Source organism: Rhinopithecus roxellana, chromosome 5 (assembly GCF_007565055.1).
Source record: "Rhinopithecus roxellana isolate Shanxi Qingling chromosome 5, ASM756505v1, whole genome shotgun sequence".
In the NCBI taxonomy this organism is placed as follows: domain Eukaryota; kingdom Metazoa; phylum Chordata; class Mammalia; order Primates; family Cercopithecidae; genus Rhinopithecus; species Rhinopithecus roxellana.
The window spans coordinates 101,929,058-101,949,920 of NC_044553.1; the positions used below are offsets into that span (position 1 = coordinate 101,929,058).

Genomic DNA, 20,863 nt, shown 5'->3' on the forward strand with positions numbered 1-20,863 from the left:
GATTACTTTTATAAATTTTACTTACAAAAGAAATTCAAGAATACTACTCTAATTTTAAAAAATATAAAGACCATCACTAACTTGTGGAATTACTGATACTCCTCTCTCTTATTTGTTTTCGTAGTAAACATGATAAAACACTATGCGAGTGTTTTTTTTTTTTATGCTTTTAAGGAGAATAAAATTAGATTTACCTCACAGATAGAACCCTGCGTTCTTTAAAAAGTCCTCAAATAAAGCTGTAGTAAGCTTCTCCTTTTCCAATTTTCTCTAAATATGTTGATTTGGAGTTGGCAATCTTTTTCTAAGTTTCTCATTTACTTTTGGATTAGCTGAAAATATAGGAAGTTATTAATATCAAAGAAATATGTTCCAGTCAATGAAGCCATTTCCCTACATATTGCCCAAAAAGGTTAATAATAATTGCAGTATTTTAATAAGAGATTCATATACCAAGACATGTAGAAAATACAGTCTTTAATAACCTCTGGAGTATTTTAAAACATGTCTTACAGGCCTTAATGTGCTTAGTAATATACTATTTAAAACCATAATTTTATCCCTCTGCAATATACAGTCACTCTTCCTCATCATTTACCCAGCTAATGAATGCCAGCAATTAGTAAAATGTAATCCCATTGCACAATCATTTTAATGCTTTTAGCACTCAGAAAAGTAAACACCAAATTAATACTGCTCAAGCCATATCAGATCCTAGTTGGAAGCAAGCAATTATAGTTCAGCTCCTCAGGTGTAATTAAATGATTGGAATGATTTAGTTCCATAAATGCAAGTTAATTCATAAGCAAGCAACAAATATACTGGGAGTAATTACAAGAAACATTGACAGTCTAAGCAGGGCAAATTTTTTTATAAGCCTGATGTAGTAAAATGCTGCCCTCTCCTGGGCATTTAAAGGAATAACTCAGAGTCAAAAAAATTCCACAAAACCCAACTTTTAGAAAGCCTCTAGACAAAATAACCAATATATCGATTTGATTCCATGACTTATAACAAAAATCTAAATTAATACCTATATTATGATAATTTATGGACACTGAGATAGTTAATGATTCGTCCAATAAAGCTCTGAGTCCCAAACTACATCTATTTTATATAGGCAATTTCTACACTTTTAATGAAATCAAATAATGCTTATGACAGACTGCAAGTGAAACTTCTAGTACCCAATGAGACTGCCAGTCAATACCTCTGTTCTCTCAATGGCAAAGTGTAACTTGACTGTTATGGATAATAACTAAACTATGCTTTTATACGTAGTAAAATATGCATGGAAAATGTAAAACAAAATATTCAATACTATTGTGACTTTACATAATGATCTAAAACTAATTTTTTAATAAACTTCAATAATCAAAACAAAAACCTGAGTACTCTTATAACTCTCATTATAGGCATATTTCAAAATGTAAAGAGTACTAAGTACTACACAAAAATGCATTTTGTTTTAGGTCATCCCCAACATTTTACCTTCTTAGGCTAAAATTCAGGACAAATGTACTTACATACTAACTACTCAAGTGGTCCATAACATTTCAGACTAAACTTTCAGAAGCTTATTTATTATACTCTTAAGTTATGTTATAACCAATAAGCCTGTGTTAAAAATATGTATTAGTAGCCTTAAACCCAAACAGTATCATCCCATTGCCTTTCTGTAATTTGCACATGTTCTCTGACAAAATATTGCAATTAACACAATAAATGTTTACTTCTTCAAAAAATGCAAATGGTCCTTGGCAGAAGATAATGCTTAACACTACACCAATATTTTTGCAGACAGAGAGACCAATAAATTAATGTTCTTTAAATTTGCTTTTAAGTGCATTAAAATAACCACACTCTAAGTCATAACCAGCACAAACTATAAAAATAAAAAAATCAAAATATTAAAAAGTCTGTCACTAAGTTTAAAATGTACAGCACATTTGCTTTGCCCTTGATGTCACAGTCTTATTTTTCAATTCATATCTTGTACACTGTAAGTTAATTGCTTTTGGAAAGTACTTATTATTCATGTAAAAATTAATGTGCCAATGTGTTTAAATCCTCTTAAATGACCATTCATGCATCTTTCTTCTTTAAGTACCAATGAAATCTGTCAAAAGACATCAATGCAAAATGGTCTTAAAGGAAAGTTCTAATAGAGATTTTTTTTTCTGCTAACACAAGATTTTCATATTCACCAACTTTACTTAAATTCCATTAATTTTTTAAGCTACTTTTAATAAATTCACCAAGTAAAATTTTTAGGCCTCATAGTCTGTCATTTGTGTTCCAGCTGACATTATGAATATTAATAACAGTGTTATCCTGATTAAATAGGCTTCATATGAAATCCCTGTGAATCCTATAGCTCAGACATCTCATTTTTCCAACTCTTTATGAATTTGGATTCAGACATTAAACTGGAAAAATGTTAAAAAACAGATTTAGTGACACATTTGCATATTCAGCAAAAATTAGATGTTTTAATGATTCAAACAATTAAAACATATCTACATATAATAGGAGAAGATTTCTGTAAACATGCAACATATTTATACTTCCATCTTTTTTAGGACAAAGGATTAAGACTAATAAAATACTACTTTCTGTCCTTACCTTAAAGATTTGATATCAAGAATTTGTTTTCGGTCAAAAATTATATATTCACATTAAAACTAGTGGGATGATTTTACAGTAGACAATCAGATAAATTGGGTTTCTTAATCCAAATGCTAACTTATTACTTTACAGACAAAACATAAAAATTACGTTATTACTAATCTACACCAGGTTCAAGAGGCAACGTAAAATCAATTTCCAGCTAAAGTTTGTTTATAAGTTGGATGGAAAAAATTACCTGTTTAAAAAAAAAAACTCTACTATAACCAACAGAAGATATATGAGCAGCTGTTAAATTAAAATATTCTCCATAATAAATTCCTAGCCTCATTCCTCCAGGTTATTTTTAATTCTGAAAAATTTTCAGTATATAAAAAAGGAAGTGGCCGGGCATGGTGGCTCATGCCTGTAATCCCAGCACTTTGGGAGGCCGAGGCGGACAGATCACGAGGTCAGGAGATCAAGACCATCCTGGCCAACACGGTGAAACCCCATCTCTACAAAAAAAAAAATGAGCCCGGCTTGGCGGTGTGTGCCTCTAGTCCCAGCTACTCGGGAGGCTGAGGCAGGAGAATTGCTTGAACTCGGGAGATGGAGACTAAAGTGAACCAATGTTGTGCCACTGCACTCCAGCCTGGCGAGGCCCTGTCTTACAAAAAAAAAAAAAAAAAAAGGAAGGAAGTGAGTCTTATTATAAAGAAGAAAAGAAAAATAATTAATAATTAAGCAACCTGCATACCCTTCTCTCTCTCCAGGTACATAGGAATCTCAATATATCTGATAAAGTTTCCTACATGCACTCATCAAAAAAAGTAGGTTGAAAAAATTTAAACAAACATCCCTACGCTCTCAAATGTGACTTGACTCTCCTATTTACTCAGCATTAAAACACTTCATGAAACAAAATTTGTTCTTTGACCAGTCTGAAATTTCTAATCTGCCTAAAAAATTGTAAGTAATTCTGACATTTACCCTTTAAAATTAAATAATGCCTTTTTGACAGAGAAGCATTTAAAAAATGGGATTTCATTCCCCAATGTAACGGTATCCAGAATTTTTAAAAACATTTTAAATAGGAGATGCTCTTCCTACCTTCCTCCACAAAAGCCACACTTCACCAAACGTTTTCAGCTGACTTTGGTTTATGCCACATTTTTCATATTTTCTTAGCTTAATCACAAATTTGTGTAAATTGAATCCAACTATCAAACTAGAGATCATTTACAATACTTCATTTTATCCAACTGTAATTTCAGAAAAACTCTGAATTTTGTATTTTCTAGCTTGAGAAATGCTGATAATTTCTGCATTAAAACAGTTTCATAAAAATGAAAGCATGCTATTTCAGAGAGCCAAATATTTTATCACACAACACAATATAAGCACATATCCTACTATTGGATTTTCATCTTATTATACAAAAGACTCAAAAATTTATGGCCCGTGACACATTCTCTCCCTAAAAGAATCTCTTTCACCCAGTGTGCCTACTCCTTACGAAGCTCCAGACAACTCAAGTTCCTCAGAGCTATGAAAAGCAAGAAGAGGTTCAGGAAGAAAGGGTAAGGGATAATAGTGGCCCTGTACCACAGCTCTACAAATTTAAAAGGCATATATTTAAATTATTTGACCCCACAGTTCCATTACTAAAAATATTTACAAAAATATGTAAGATATATTTTTATGTACAAAGATATTCATTGAAGCAGTTTTTACTCATAAGAACAAAAATTCATGCTCCAGTCATGCTGGTCTTCTTTCCGTTCTTGGAACACACCAACCTTATTCTTACCTCAGAGCTTTTATCTTGCTATTATACTCTATGCCTAGAATTCTCTCTTCTAGATCTCTAAGCCATTTTTCTCATTATGCAGGCCTTGCTCAAAAGTCATCTCTTATAAAGGTTTTGCCTGGCCATCCCATCTAAAGCAGAAACTCTTTTCTCATCACATTACCTGTACTACTGCCTTCATGAAACTGATTTGTTTAGATTTTATTTCATTGTTTTTTGATATATCTCAGCAACTTACATGGAAACAGGGCCCTTGATTTTCTCCTCCATCTCTGCATCCTTAGAAGAGTATTTGGCATAAAATATGGACTCAGTAAACATTTGATGAACAGACAGGTGGATGGACAGACAGGTGGAGGAACATGACTAGCAGGAAACTAGAACTAACATAAATGTCCATCAATAGAAAATTGGTATAAATAAAATGTGGCTCAACCATATGGAAAACCTATATGGTTTATACCACAAATGCAAGAGATCTATATATACTATGTGTATACTATGAGTCAGACATTATTATAGGAGTTAGACATAAAATGGTGAATAAGACAAATAGATTTCCTATACAAATATATCCTTGGTCAAAACAATACAGGCACCAAGTATGGATAAACTAAAAACAGAAAAATTAAATTCACATATATGTACATGCTTGAATAGGCACATTATTTTTTTACAGAAGTATACATAAGAAACCATTACCAGTGGTTAGTCTGAAGAAAGGGCCTATGAGTTGGGGTGGGGAGATAGAGAAAAGTAGGGAAAGAAACATTTATATTTCATTTTACATTTATATGTATAATTTGATTTTTTAATTGGGTGCATGTATTACTTCTAATTTAATAATTAAATATTTATAAATAATATGGAATTTAATAGGAAAACTTGAAGGACATTACATTACCACTGAGAGGCCCAAAATGAATAGAAAGAAAGTGATCTTCATGACACCCTTGAAACTTTGAAAAAACTATTATTGCCTAATTAATCTTTTATAATTATACTTTGTTATGATTGATTGCTTGCTTGCTGCCGTGTTTGCTTGGATTAACTGGACTAAAAAGTTCAAAATAAACTAATACATATGGCAAGAATTTCTTGAAATAGAGAAATTCAAAATGTAAGAAAGAGTTTCTGAGAACTAAACAAATATTTCTAAAAACCACATTTCTTAGTTCAATTAGGGACTATTTACAATTGTCTCAGAATTCAGGTGTCTAAATTCAGGAGTCTAAAGTTTAAAAAATTTATAATGAAAATAAATTGCTTTATATTATTACATTTTTTTTTGTCTTACTGAAAAGGATTAGTCATTGCTTTTTTTTTCTTATTTTTATTTTATTATACTTTAAGTTCTAGGGTACATGTGCATAACGTGCAGGTTTGTTACATATGTATACTTGTGCCATGTTGGTGTGCTGCACTCATCAACTCGTCAGCACCCATCAATTCGTCATTTATATCAGGTATAACTCCCAATGCAATCCCTCCCCCCTCCTCCCTCCCCATGATAGGCCCCGATGTGTGATGTTCCCCTTCCCGAGTCCAAGTGATCTCATTGTTCAGTTCCCACCTATGAGTGAGAACATGCGGTGTTTGGTTTTCTGTTCTTGTGATAGTTTGCTAAGAATGATGGTTTCCAGCTGCATCCATGTCCCTACAAAGGACACAAACTCATCCTTTTTTATGGCTGCATAATATTCCATGGTGTATATGTGCCACATTTTCTTAATCCAGTCTGTCACTGATGGACATTTGGGTTGATTCCAAGTCTTTGCTATTGTGAATAGTGCTGCAATAAATATACGTGTGCATGTGTCTTTATAGCAGCATGATTTATAATCCTTTGGGTATATACCCAGTAGTGGGATGGCTGGGTCATATGCTACATCTAGTTCTAGATCCTTGAGGAATCGCCATACTGTTTTCCATAATGGTTGAACTAGTTTACAATCCCACCAACAGTCTAAAAGTGTTCCTATTTCTCCACATCCTCTCCAGCACCTGTTGTTTCCTGACTTTTTAATGATTGCCATTCTAACTGGTGTGAGATGGTGTCTCATTGTGGTTTTGATTTGCATTTCTCTGATGGCCACAGAACCAAAGACAAGAACCACATGATTATCTCAATAGATGCAGAAAAGGCTTTTGACAAAATATATTATTACATTTTATGTCTATCACAGATAGTTCCCCTTTGTTTATGCTTTAGTAGTCAAAAAATTACCATCAAAAAAGACTCATTACATCCCATCATTGAAGGTCAATGTAATGGTTTCCGCCCGCCTCCCCATCCCACCCCCTCACCATCCTCCCGCACCCATAATAGAGACGAGTTCTCACTATCTTGCCCAGGTGGTCTCAAACTTCTGGACTCAAGAGATCCTCCCACCTCGGCCTCCCAAAGTGCTGGGATTATAGTCATAAGGCACCAAACCTAGCCTAATTTTATGTGTCAACCTGACTAGGCCATGGACTGGCCAGATATTTACAAGCATTATTCTAGGTGTATCTGTGAGGTTGTTTCTGGATGCGATTAACATTTGAATCAGTGTACTGGGTAAAGTGGACTGCCCTCCCTAATGTAGGTGGACCATTTAATCAGTCAAGGTCCTGAATAGAACAAAAAGGCTGACCTCTAGAAAGCAAGAGGGATCTCCTCTTGCCTTACTGCCTTCAGCTGGGACACCAGTCCTTTCCTGCCTTTAGACTATGAAATATTCACTCTTTTGGGGCTCAACCTGGCTAGTCATTAAACTGGAAATATACCATCGGCTCTCCTAGACCTCAGGCCTTCAAACTGGCACTGGAATTGCGCTGCTGGGTCTCCAGGGTCACCAGCTTTCTGACTGCAGATCCTGGGACACAGGTCAATTCCTTATAATAAACCTGTGTGTGTGTGTATGTGTGTGTGTCACCCACTGGTAGTTTCTCTAAAAAGTAACCATAAAAGGACATCAAATTAAGAGGAAATTAATACTTGGTGCTTCAAATATATGGTTTCCACATTTTCAAAATTTGGAGGATAAGACAATATACTATTTTGAATACAGCAGTAGTCTTTAGTGCCAGCTGCAAATGACACTTTGAGAATGAATATGGCACTGCAAAGCCTACTGATAAAAAGCAAAATTTTAAAACTAATATTATTTTCAGAGGGTAATCACATACCAGGATTTTCTAAAATATCCTGAAACGTTTTGCCCTAAGCAAAACTAAACTAAATCACTTAATCTAGCACAGAACAGAATATAAAAACAAAGTCAGATTATAGAATAGTTTCTCCAGGGAACAAATAGCCTGTTTGCTTAAGATCCTTGTGGGTGCCAAGTTCTGACGCAATGAAACCTTCATACAAAGGTTTACATTTCCATACAGCCAACTGAAGTTCCTGGCAAACTAAAGGTGAAAACATATTAGAGCAAGCTAAACTGATCTATAAAGCAGCCACTTGAAATCAAACAAAAGAATAGCTATCAGAAAATGTCTTTCAGAAATAAAGTAAAAATAATAATTTAGGTCTTTAATTCATCATATATTATAATGCTTACTAACAGATTTTTCTCAAATTGAACAAAAGCCATTTAGTGATTTTCCATATTTTCTGTAGTTTTACAATAAATACTGACAAAGAAGACCTTAACAAACAGAGGCATATACAGAAGAATAAATATATTCTAATAACAAGTTATAGTTTGAGTTTTAAACATGTAATGACAATTTTATAATTGAGCCATAATTGCATACTACACTCCAGCCTGGGCGACAGAGTAAGACATGTCTCAAAGAAACACCAAAAAACACAATATTTTATCTATGTAATTTGCTAAAATTATTGTAGCTAATCAATCCCAACGGACAGTGCTACATGCAACCTATGTACTTCATTTTTAAAAATTTTAATATTAAAGTCAGCTTACAGGTTATAGAATACAATTACTAGAAATGAAGATTTTAAAGATAGTAAAATAAATTAGACTTACAGTTCCAATTTCTTGTTCATTACCAAGTATGTCACAGCCTCCTCCATTCATTTTTCTGAGAAACTACAAAAGCTCATTTAATTTCTTGAGTAATTCTTAATAAATGTTTTCATTAATGAAAAGCATGTAGTAAGAATATGATCCCAAAACAGATGTTCCATAACATGGGATAAAAATGCATTGTGAAAAGAAAAAACATAAGAAGCTGAACTATATATACAAATTTCCTTGAAGAAACAATTAGTTTTATTCTTCCTGCAATTTCAGATTATAATTTCGGCTATAAACTATATGTTATACTCTTTTTTTACCACATTATAATTTCTTAGGATCCAGAAATACATGTTCAACTACAAATTTGTTTCCAAACATACATTTTTAAAAAGCTATCTCAAAATGACAAATCAACTAAGCTAAAAATATTAGCGATAAAATTAATACTAATACAGTTGCACAGTGTTCTGTCCAAGTATTAAGTAAATTAAGCAGGTCGGGTGTGGTGGCTCATGCCTGTAATCCCAGCACTTTGGGAGGCTGAGGCAGGCAGATGACGAGGTCAGGAGATCAAGACCATCCTGGCTAACAAGGTGAAACCCCGTCTCTACTAAAAATATAAAAAATTAGCTGGGCGTGGTGGTGGGTGCCTGTAGTCCCAGCTGCTCATGAGGCAGGAGAACGGCGTGAACCCAGGAGGCAAAGTTTGCAGTGAGCTGAGTGCCACTGCACTCCAGCCTGGGCGACAGAGCCAGACTCCGTCTCAAAAAAAAAAAAAAAATTAAGCAATGTATGCTACTTTTAAAAGACTTTCCAAAAGACACTGATGACTTTTCATTTTTCATTTAAAAAAAATACTAATAATACTTTTTTTTTTTTTTTTTTTTTGAGACTGGGTCTCATTCTGTTGCCCAGGCTGCAGAGCAGTGATGTGATCTTGGCTCACCGCAACCTCCAGCTCCCACGCTCAAGCAATCCTCCTGCCTTGGCCTCCCGAATAGCTGGACCACTGGTACAAGTCACCACACCCATCTATTTTTTTTTTTTCTTTGGTAGAGGTGGGGTTTCGTCATGTTGCCCAGACTGGTCTTGAACTCCTAGGCTCAAGCGATCACCAGTCTCCGCCTCCCAAAGTGTTGGGATTACAGGTGTGAGCCACTGCACCCAGCCCAGAATAGCACTTCTTTCAAGAAGGTTTCATTTCTATGATGTGGTGATTTATATAATATGATCATGATTACTACTTGCAAAATGGCTGTATGAGTAACCTGGCATTTTATATTATTAATTCTTTAAGAAAAATGTTTTCTTAAATTCAAATAAAATGAAGGGAAACCAAAACTGAATATTTATCCTGTAACAAGTATTAAAACTATTACAAAAAGACAAACATTATATGCCTCCTGAGGGAAGTTTGTATCACTAATAAGTATTATCCTGGGGTGAGAATGGGAGATGGGGGAAAAACAGCAGGATTCACAGGACAGGTAGAATATGGGATATATATGAAACAAGATTAACCAATACAAATCATGAAGGATAATTGTCAAACCTGGGTAATACATACATAGGCATTTGTGATTCTGTTTCTCTACTTTGGTGTATGTTTGCAATCGTTTATAACAAACAGTTAAAACATATATTGCAAAATAAAAGAGAACATACAGCATTTACTTTCTTGCAAAATTCACTGAATAATTATTTCACAGAAGGGAAAAGATAGTGTTTGCCTGTAAGTCTCAGCTGCTTAGGAGACCAAGGAAGGAGGATCACTTGAGTCCAAGAGTTTAAGGTTACAACGAGATATGATCGCGCTATTGTACTCCATCCAGCCTGGGTGACAGACTGAGACTCTGTCTCTAAGAGAAGAAAAAAATTTCAAAATTTCAAAGACAAAAGCAAGCTCAAAAGCAAGGGAAATGTTCACATACCAAAACAAACCATAACAGGCAGTGAGTAGGACTTAACCAAGCAGTCCACGAGAATATTGAGACCAAACTGGCTCAAGGGTTAGAGTTCAACCACATAGATTCTCTCCTTCCTTAAATAGCAATCACATATCTCTGAGCACCTGCACAGTGTCTTAACCAGACACAAACCACCCACCAAGTTGGGTGCAAAAGTTAACTACTTAAGATCAAAACTTCAAGGTGGCACAATCACTTAAGGCCAGAAGTTCAAGATCAGCCTGAGCAACACAAGACCCAGCCTCCACAAACAACAATAAAACTTTTTAAAACAAAGTCAAAGTGGGAAGATGTTAGTAAAATAGTAGACTAGAAAAATGTATGCTCTTGTTATCCCAGAGAGAATTTTTTAAAAAGCCAAAGCAGAAACGGTCTGAACCAACTTTGCTGGAGCTATAGAAAACAAAGGTTTACAGCAACCAAAAAAATGCCAAATCAAGAAAAAGGCATCTTCAAAATGATAGCACAGTATTATATGGCTTTATTCACTTGCTCTTCCCCCATCCCCCACCCGGTGCAGTGGGAGTCCTGTACTTGAAGCAGTTCCTCCCTTTAACTAGAGGGAGCAGAGAAGACCTGACAGACAAATTGTTGTGCATGTCTGTGCAGACCTGTCTAGGGGATACTGAAGGACTGACACAAGGCACTCCTCTGTTTCTTCTAGCTCAGAACTCAGGTAAGGAAAGTGGCAGGTACTGCTTGTACAGGCTGCAAAGTGACAACAGGTCCACAGAGACCCAGGCCAAGAAATGACTGGGGGAAACATATGACAGACCATCTATGACCTGAAAGAGAAGCTGCAGCAAGACTTTCTGGGAAATTAACACAAGACCACATGACAAGCAGCCAAGTATACTGGGGAATCTAGAAAGCCAACACATGGCCAGGCAAGAGGCATGCCCAGAAAAGACCCGAGATCTTAAACTTTCACCTCAGGCTGATCCCCTGGATCAGATTAAATCTAAGGGGTAAAGGAGTGTCCCAGCACATAAGCAATTTGCAAAGACTGAAAGAGGCCCTGGCATTCCAGGAAAACTCTATAAAAACACCAGCTGAACATAAGCTAAAGGAACAGCTGTCAATGATCACACACAACAAGGAACAGTGTGTGCAAATAATTTGGAGTCCAGGTGCGGTAGCTCACTCTGTGATCCGAGCACTTTGGGAGGCCAAGGCAGATGGATCACCTGAGGTCAGAAGTTCAAGACCAGCCTGGCCAACAGAGTGAAACTCCCGTCTCTACTAAAAATACAAAAAATTAGCCAAGCGTGGTGGGGCATGCCTGTAGTCCCAGCTACTCAGGAGGCTAAGGCAGGAGAATCGCTCGAACCCGGGAGGCAGAGGCTGCAGTGAGCCAAGACTCTACCACTACACTCCAGCCTGGGTGACAGGGGTCTCAAAAATAATAATAATAATAATTTAGAACAGCCTCAAAAGAAACACACTACTATAGCCTTCAACAGGCCAAAAAAAGTGGCGGGGGGGCGGGGCCTTGATTAGACATTTCTGCAAGGAAGACATACAAATGGCTAATACACACATGAAAAGATGCTCAACATCATGAGCTATTAGGGAAATCTATGTCAAAACCACAATGAGTTATGACTCATACCCAGCAAGATGACTATTATCAAAAAATTGAGGCCAGGCGCGGTGGCTCACGCCTGTAATCCTAACAGTTTGGGAGGCTGAGGTGGGCAGGATTGCCTGAGCTCAGGAATTCGAGACGAACCTAAGCAAAACGGTGAAATCCCCTCTCTACTAAAATACATAAATTAGCCGGGAGTGGTGGCATGCGCATGTAATCCCAGCTACTCAGGAGGCTGAGACAGGAAAATCATTTGAACCTGGGAGGCGGAGGTTGCAGTGAGCGAGATCGCGCCACTGCACTCTAGCCTGGGTGACAGAGCAAGACTTCATCTCACAAAAAAAAAAAAAAAAAAAAAAGAAAGAAAAATTGGAAATACCAAGCATTGGTAAGGTCATGGAGAAATTGGAACCCCTGGTAGGAATGTAAAATGATACAAAAGGACAAATACTTTATGATTCCACTTATATGAGGTCCCTAGAATAGGCAGATTGATAGAGATAGAAAGTAGAGGCCGGGCGCGGTGGCTCAAGCCTGTAATCCCAGCACTTTGGGAGGCTGAGATGGGCGGATCACGAGGTCAGGAGATCGAGACCATCCTGGCTAACACGGTGAAACCCCGACTGTACTAAAAAATACAAAAAACTAGCCGGGCGAGGTGGCGGGCACCTGTAGTCCCAGCTACTTGGGAGGCTGAGGCAGGAGAATGGCATGAACCCGGGAGGCAGAGCTTGCAGTGAGCTGAGATCTGGCCACTGCACTCCAGCCTGGGCAACAGAGCGAGACTCCATCTCAAAAAAAAAAAAAAAAAGTTATTGTATTGTAATTTCACTTAAAAATATTAGCAAACCATCATTTAAAATTATTGCATGACTATAAAGTTTGTTATGCCATTATTCTATTACTGAACATGTAGTTTTATCAAATTTTTAACAATTAAATAATATTATGGCAAATGTCTTTATACAAGCAGAGCTTGCAGTGAGCTGAGATCCAGCCACTGCACTCCAGCCTGGACGACAGAGCGAGATTCCGCCTCAAAAAAAAAAAAAAAAAAAAAGTAGAATAGAGGTTATCAGGAGCCAGGGGAGGGGGAATATGGAGATACTGCTTAATGGGTACAGAGTTTCTGCTTGGGATGATGAAAAGTTCTGGAAGTTACTAACAGTAATGTTTGTACAACATTGTGAATGTACTTAATGCCACTCAACTATTCACTTAAAGTGGTAAAATTTATGTTATGTACTTTTATGATACACATACATGCAAACAAGAATAAATGCTATCTGTGATTAATAAATAGTCCTATAACAGAGGACTATTATTATTACAATTAGAGTCTAACTATACCACACACTCATACAAAGTCAACAGTAATTCCTTGAAGATAGCCTCAAACCTATGGTTCCTGACCTGTGTCAAGGTATTCCCTAACACTGCAGAAAACACACAGGGATTAAATATTTTAAATTTTCAAGAGAAGCAATGATATCTGTTGAACACTATGTGAACTACTAGTTCAAGAAGGTTCACTGTTAGATCATTAGATCTCACTACATTCTATTCAATGAATTCATATCTTTACAAATCTGGGTTTACAACAGTTACTGGGATAAAAAGCAAGTAGCATGCAAAAATCAGTTTGGAACAAGAGAAAACAATAGCTCAGAAGCAGCATAAAAATATTAAGACACTAAGGGCATCATGGAAAAAAGTTTGGGAACATATGCTTTAAGAATTCAGCTGGCTGGGCACGGTGGCTCACGCCTGTAATCCCAGCACTTTGGGAGGCCGAGGCAGGCAGATCATGAGGTCAGGAGATCGAGACCATCCTGGCTAACACAGTGAAACCCCATCTCTACTAAATATACACAAAAAAAAAAAATTAGCCAGGAGTGGTGGTGGGCACCTATTGTCCCAGCTACTCGGGAGGCTGAGGCAGGAGAATGGCGTGAACCTGGGAGGCAGAGTTTGCAGTAAGCCAAGATCACGCCACTGCACTCCATCCTGGGTGACAAAGCGAGACTATGTCTCAAAAAATAAATAAATAAAAATTAAAAAAAAATAATTCAGCTAAGAGGACCACAGTAGACCTCTATCAGTACTACAGGGACGAATAAATGAGTAGTAGCTAGAATGGAAGCATACTATATTCTAGGTTATGCTAATACTTTAACAAAAGCAACAGTCAATAATTAAATTAAAGGTTGGTGGCTAGGTGTGGTGTCTCATGCCTGTAATGCCAGCACTCTAGGAGGCTGAGTCAGGAGAATTACTTGAGGCCAGGAGTTCAAGACCTGCCTGGGTAACACAGCCAGACCTCATCTCTACAAAAAATTTAAAAATTAAAAATTAAGGCCAAGCATGCTGGCTCATGCCTGTAATACCAGCAGGTTGGGAGGCCGAGGTAGGTGGATCACTTGAGCCTAGGAGTTCAAGGCCAGCCTGGGCAACACGGCAAGATCCCACCTGAAAAAAAAAAAAAGAAAAGAAAAAAAGAAGGGACCAGACAACGTTGAAGACGAAGCCCACAGCAGCAGATTATTCACCTCTATTTTCAAGAAAAAAAAATTTATCGTGTCCGTGCCCTAACTGAACAGGACCAACGATTAACAGCAGAAACAATAACTAACACCACAGACGTCTCAATTGAATAGGCTTACACGATTCTGATTGAAGAATAAAGTTGAGCAAACTTTCTACTTGATGGGTGCCAAAACCATTGCACCCAGATCAGCTGCAGACAACAGCAGAGCTTTCAATGGAAATTTTTAAAAAGTAGGATCAAGATCCTGAAGCATTTCTTTGAAGACTGTAACAGAGATAAACATGATTTTACAGCAGTATGATCCTGAAGACCAAGTCCAACCAAAGCAATGGCCACCAAAAAGTGAAAGTGGTCCAGTCAAAGCAAAAGTGGACTGGTCAAGGGCAAAGGCCATGGCAACAGTTTTTTAAGATGTTTGAGGCATTTTGATTGACTTTCTAGAAGGCCAAAGAATGACAACATCTGCTTATTATGAAAGTGTTTTGAGAAAGTCAGCTAAAGTGTTAGCAGAAAAATGCCTAGGAAAGCTTCACCAGAGAGGCCTCCTCCCCCACAGCAATGCTCCTGCTCATTCCTCTCATCAAATAAGGGCAATTTTGCAAGAGTTCTGATGGGAAATCATAAAGCATTCACCTTATAGTCCTGATTTGGCTCCTTCTGACTTCTTTTTGTTTCCTAATCTTAAAAAATATGTAAAAGGCATTCATTTTTCGTCAGCTAATGATGTAAAAATGACTGCACTGACATGGCTAAATTCCTAGGACCCTCAGTTCTTTAGGGATGGACTAAATGTCTGGTATTATCATCAACAAAAGTGTACTGAACTTGATGACACTTATGTTGAGAAATAAAGTTTATATTTTTTATCTTTTAATCCATTTTTCCAAAAACTTTTTGAAGCCCCCACATATAGACTAAACTTTTTGAAAAAGTTAAAAGCTTTTGGAAAAAAATATGGAAGTTAAACACAGCCAACTGACTACTTCTTGGGACCAATTTATATTTAAATTGCACTCAGGCCACAAGTACCTGATGTTAACATTTGTAGTGGCTGTATTAACACTGGCCCCAGCAATCAAAGAATGACTGGAAATTTTAGGGAGTATTGAATTACTGAATCAAGCCCAAATGGTGTTCTGAGTGGCATTTCATGATGAAATACATGTGTTACCCCAAATAGTGACACTAGAGGGTGCTGTCTTCCAGAAGACTGGTCAAGACTAGCATCAATTTAGAAAGATGAAGCTATACATGCATTGAGTGGATGCTTTCACTAAGCTGATGAAACAATATACACCTCAGCTACAATGGAAAAGACTTATATAATCATTAGGAAGGACTACTGAATAATTTAATCACTGTAGAATCTGGCAATATTAGACTGGCCAGATTTTAATCTTTCTGCCTTGGCAGTGTGATATAGCAATGGGATTGCAGGTTCATTAAAAGAAGTAAATGAAAATCAAATTTGCTTGATCTCCAGAATTAGAAAATATGTTGGCAGGCTAATTTAAAGGCCCCAACTGACATGATACGTATGAAAAATTGAGAAAAAAAAGTGAATTTGGTCTTAGAAAGATGATACATGCAAGTAAATGCCTCCATCAATACCATAAAAAGGTACAAGTATTGCTGAAAGAGAAGAAAAAATAATAGTCAAAATGGTAAGAGGATATTAAAAGGTACAAGTACGTGTTGACAGAATAGGAAAAAGAATAGTCAGAATGGTAAGAGGACATTAGAAGACTTGTGGAGAGATATAGTTGCAATTTCCATTTTCCCATAGGATGGCTCAAGTCCTGGTGATCACTGGAATACTAGTATGTTTCTCCTTTAATATAAAATATTGGGAAAAAATGCGAGACAAATTATAAAAAGATGACTGAACATGTGTAGCAAGAAGATACTAATAAGGGACAGAGAGTAGGCTGTGAAGAAAAGAGTTAAGTTGATCTAGACCTTAACCAAAACTCCTTATAAACCTGATATATGAAATGTATTAGCTGAGTGATAATTCTTTAATTAGTAACTTCTTTTAACTTTTATTTTCTAAGTATTACTTGTATTCACAGTGTATCTTTATATCATTGTGTACTATAAAACAGTATACATTAGGTAAACTGTGGAAGTCAAGCACGATTTATATGCCAAACAAGAAAATATTTTTTATTTTTAATTTTAATATTTTTTAGAGACAGTGTTTGGCTCTGTCACCCAGGCTGGAGTGCAGTGGTGTGGTTATAGCTCACTGCAGCCTCAAATTCCTGGGCTCAAGTGATCCTCCCACCTCAGCCTCCTGAGTAGCTAAGACTCCAGGCACATATCACCATATCTGGCTACTTTTGTAAAATTTTTTGTAGAGATACAATTTCCCTATGTTGCCCAGGCTGTTCTTTAACTCCTGGCCTCAAACAAGGCTCCCACCTCAGCCTCCTAAAGTGCTAGGATAACAGGTGTGAGCCACTGCTCCCAGTCTCTAGGGCTTTTATTCAGTTTTCTCATTCACACCTCTTTGATAGCAATTTTTTTTAGTGATTAACCTTTACTGATTGTTCTAAAACATTCATCTTATTTTTAATAGAGAGAATGCTTTATATAATGAGTTTCCATTAGCTTATTTTAATATAATTAAATTATATAATTATGATCACAGATACAATTAGTATAAACAGGTTTGAGAACAAACACACCTGACACTACTTTTTAAGTATAGAAATCAACTGGTAAAAGCAGAAGTATCTACAAGACACTCATCTACTAGCCTTAGTATCAAGCACACCATAGAAATCAGTCAGTATGTTAATACAGTGGGAATGGAGAACTTCCATTATTTTGGCAAATCAGTGAGTGGAAGCCATTTATAATAATTTCAACTGTATATTGAAAATATTAGGTGGGCACGGTGGCTCATGCCTGTAATCCCAGCACTCTGAGAGGCCAAAGCAGGAGTCTTGCTTGAGGCCAGGAGTTTGAGGCCAGCCTGGGAAACTCAGGGAGAACCTATCTCCACGAAAAATAAAAACATTAGCTGGGCATGGTGGTGAGTGCCTGTAGTCCTAATAACTCCAGAGGCTAAGGTGGGAGGATCGCTTGAGCCCAGGAGTTTGAGGCTGCAGTGGGTTATGACCATACCACTGCACTCCAGCCTGTGTGAGAGCGAGACCCTGTCCCAATAATAATAATAATAATAATAATAATAAAATCTTTTACATTTTCTTGGTCATTAGAGTACTGACTGAAAGTATAAGGACACACCAATAAAAACTCACCATCTCCACCAATCAACTGTATACATTCTCCATACATAACTGGAAAATAATATATAGACAGATAGATAGAGATATATGGAATAAAATTATATTTTGCCTCCAGTTACATAACGAATAGGAAGAGTATTGAACTGTATTATATATTGGTTTACTTAAGTTTAATATTATTATCTCATCAGCTGCATTCCCTTGTTTGCCATGCAGTAGCACAGTATCATTAGTATCCAGCGCCATCTACTGGAGAAATAGACTCACTTTGCAAAGCTTATGTGTCAGTCCTTTTTATTTATTTTGCAGTAAACCTAACAAAACTTTTAGAAAACCCAGCTTTCCATCTATAACATGTAATTACCCACATTTTTCCTAACGAAGATTCTAACCAAAATTTTTCATTTGATAAGTAATATTTATGAACACTTGGGATTTCTTCAACATCTTCTAAAATTTTCCCATAGGAAAAAGAAAAGTGGCAGCTCATTTCTCCAAGGAAAAGCTTTGTTTTCACGCTGTCCCTTTAAGGAAGATGATAAAATATACAAAGTTACTCCACAAGATAGAGATGTGGAGCAATACCCTGCAAGCACCACTGTAAAACTCTCTTCAAAGTTCCACTGGTCACAATAACAAATAGCTAGAGACATACACAAAAGAAGAAGCAGGGTTTCTCAACACTTTGTTGACCTTTTCCTATTAATAAATAACATGGTAAAATATTTTTGTATTTCCTAAAAATTTGGTGAAAATTTTTAGTACTGTTATAGTAGATTTAAGATTATCAAAATTCACCTCTTAATAACTATTTTTAAATGCACATTTATGTATTTTAATTGACAAGTCAAAATTGTACATATTTATGCACAACATGTTCTGAAATATACATTGTGGAATGACTACATTGAGCTAATTAACGTATGTATTATCTCAGGTTTTTTTTGTGGTGAAAACACAAAATCTACTCTTAGCAATTTTCAAGAATATAATACATTGTTATTAACTGTAGTCACCATGTTTTACAATAGCTCTCTTGAACTTATTCCTCCTGTAAAACTGAAATTCTGTCTCCTTTGATCAACAGCTCCCCAATCACTCCCATCCCCAATCTTTAGCTCCTGATAACCATCATCTTCCTATTTCTAAATTCAACTTTTTTAGGTTCTACATATAAATGAGACCATGCAGTCTTTTTGTAACATATATATTTTAATGTAAAAATATTTTAATCCTTAATGTAACTAAACTTTGAGTCAAACCCTATTTTTGAATCATATAAAGTATGTAAATTTAATTCAATAAAAGCCCCTAAAATCAATCACCAGCATAAAGAGGTATATAATCAGTAGTGACAGTAACAGATTTTTCCTCCTAATAGTTTTATTTCTACATCGCTGCATAAACTCAATATGGAATTTAAGTTTATATCTCTTCATGTTGTTGACTTAATTTAATAATGTTAATTGGTCTGCTACTCTGTAATGTTAATTCATATAACCAATGGGCTTTTTGGTTTTTGTTTTGTTTTGTTTTATGGTTAATCTTAGTGGCAAGAATGAATAATGGGCTTGGGTGCAGTGGCTCACACCTGTAATCCCAGCACTCTAGGAGGCCGAAGGCAGATAGATAACTTGAATCCAGGAGTTTGAGACCAGCATAAGCAATATGGCAAAACCTTGTCTCTACAAAAAATACTAACTGGGTGTGGTGGCACATGCCTGTATTCCCAGCTACTTGGGGGCTGAAGTAAGAGATCACTTGAGCCAGAGAGGAGGTTACAGTGAGCTGAGATCACACCACTGCAGTCTAGCCTGGGCAACAGAGTGAGATCCTGTCTCAAACACATACACACACAAATTAATCTTTAATAATATTTATAAATTTAACAATGCACTCATTCATCTCTCTAGTGCCTGTTTTGCACAATACCTAGAAAAGTATATATATGTTTAAATAAGCTATACACTGTAAAGATGTTTGATGAAATTGTTGGCTTACTTTGGAAACTTTACCATTTTCAATCTGTTAACTTTTCTTTATTGGTCAGGATACTTATTTTACCAAATCAAATTTATTCATTTATTCAGAGACAGGGTCTCACTATGCTGACAAGGCTGGTCTCAAACTCCTGGCCTCATTCAATTCTCCTGCCTTGGCCTCCCAAAGTGCTGGGATTACAGGCATAAGCCACTGTGCCAGGCCACAAACTGTTTTCAGTATTTCTTCTTTTGGGTGCCTTGCAACACTAATTATACACAAAAAACGTGAAGCAAAGTACTTTTGATAAGTTGATATTTTAATTATTGTTTCAGACCTTTAACTCAACCTGAAGAGAGAGGATAAAGATAGTATCAGTGGTTGAAAGAAAGACAATTTGCTTCCTAAAGCAAGAACTACATTTCATAGGTGACCCAATACAAAGTTTTCTGCTATTCTCTGGGTCATGGTGCCATCATGTCATTACCATCATACCAAGACCCTAGCAATGAACTGTTTGTTCTATTTATGGGGACAAGAAACTAAATGGTTTTTAGGTAAGGTAAGGTTGGAGTTTTTGTCCTAAAAATGTTTTAATCAGCAGTCACGAAGGCGTCCAGTTCCCCTTAAGACACTGAACTACAAAAGGTTGCTGGTTCTCTTCCCCAAAATCCACCTAGAACTACTAAAAAAAAAAAAAAAAAAAAAAAAAAGTCATTGACCTGAGGAATCAACCAGAAACTTCAGGAAATCTGTGTGTCAACTGTCTTGAAATAGGGCTAGGAGCCACCTCAGGTGAAAGGCAGACACTGGTGATGCTGAAAGAATAGGTGAGAGAAAAATGTGTAATGTGTATGTTTCTTAAGTTCCAGATGTTGCCTTAGGTCAATCGTTGTCTGTCCCACCAATACAGAAATCCACAGCAACAGCCCAAGCAGCAAGTGCCAAATTGTACTGTCAAGGCAGGGTAAAAATCTTGCTGGAGTAATGAAAAGAGATGGGATCTAACCATCATTTCCTCTTCTACTCTATCCCTTTCCAAATCCCCATCCTATTTGGATTATAACCATAGCAGTTCCTATTAAATGTGCAGGAAAATCATATTTCCTAGCCTTATTTATATTTT

At 36.4% G+C, this 20,863-nt stretch overlaps 1 protein-coding gene across 4 annotated transcripts in view; it reads right to left on the minus strand.

Moving 5' to 3' along the window:
* MIPOL1 (mirror-image polydactyly 1) overlaps window positions 1-20,863 on the minus strand; it is a 384,987-nt gene that overhangs the window by 326,763 nt on the left and 37,361 nt on the right. For all 4 annotated transcript variants that reach the window (XM_030931752.1, XM_010361991.2, XM_030931753.1 and 1 more), the window contains one exon: window positions 195-332. The gene's annotated coding sequence lies outside the window, so the exon portion shown is untranslated. The remainder of the gene's footprint in view (window positions 1-194; window positions 333-20,863) is intronic.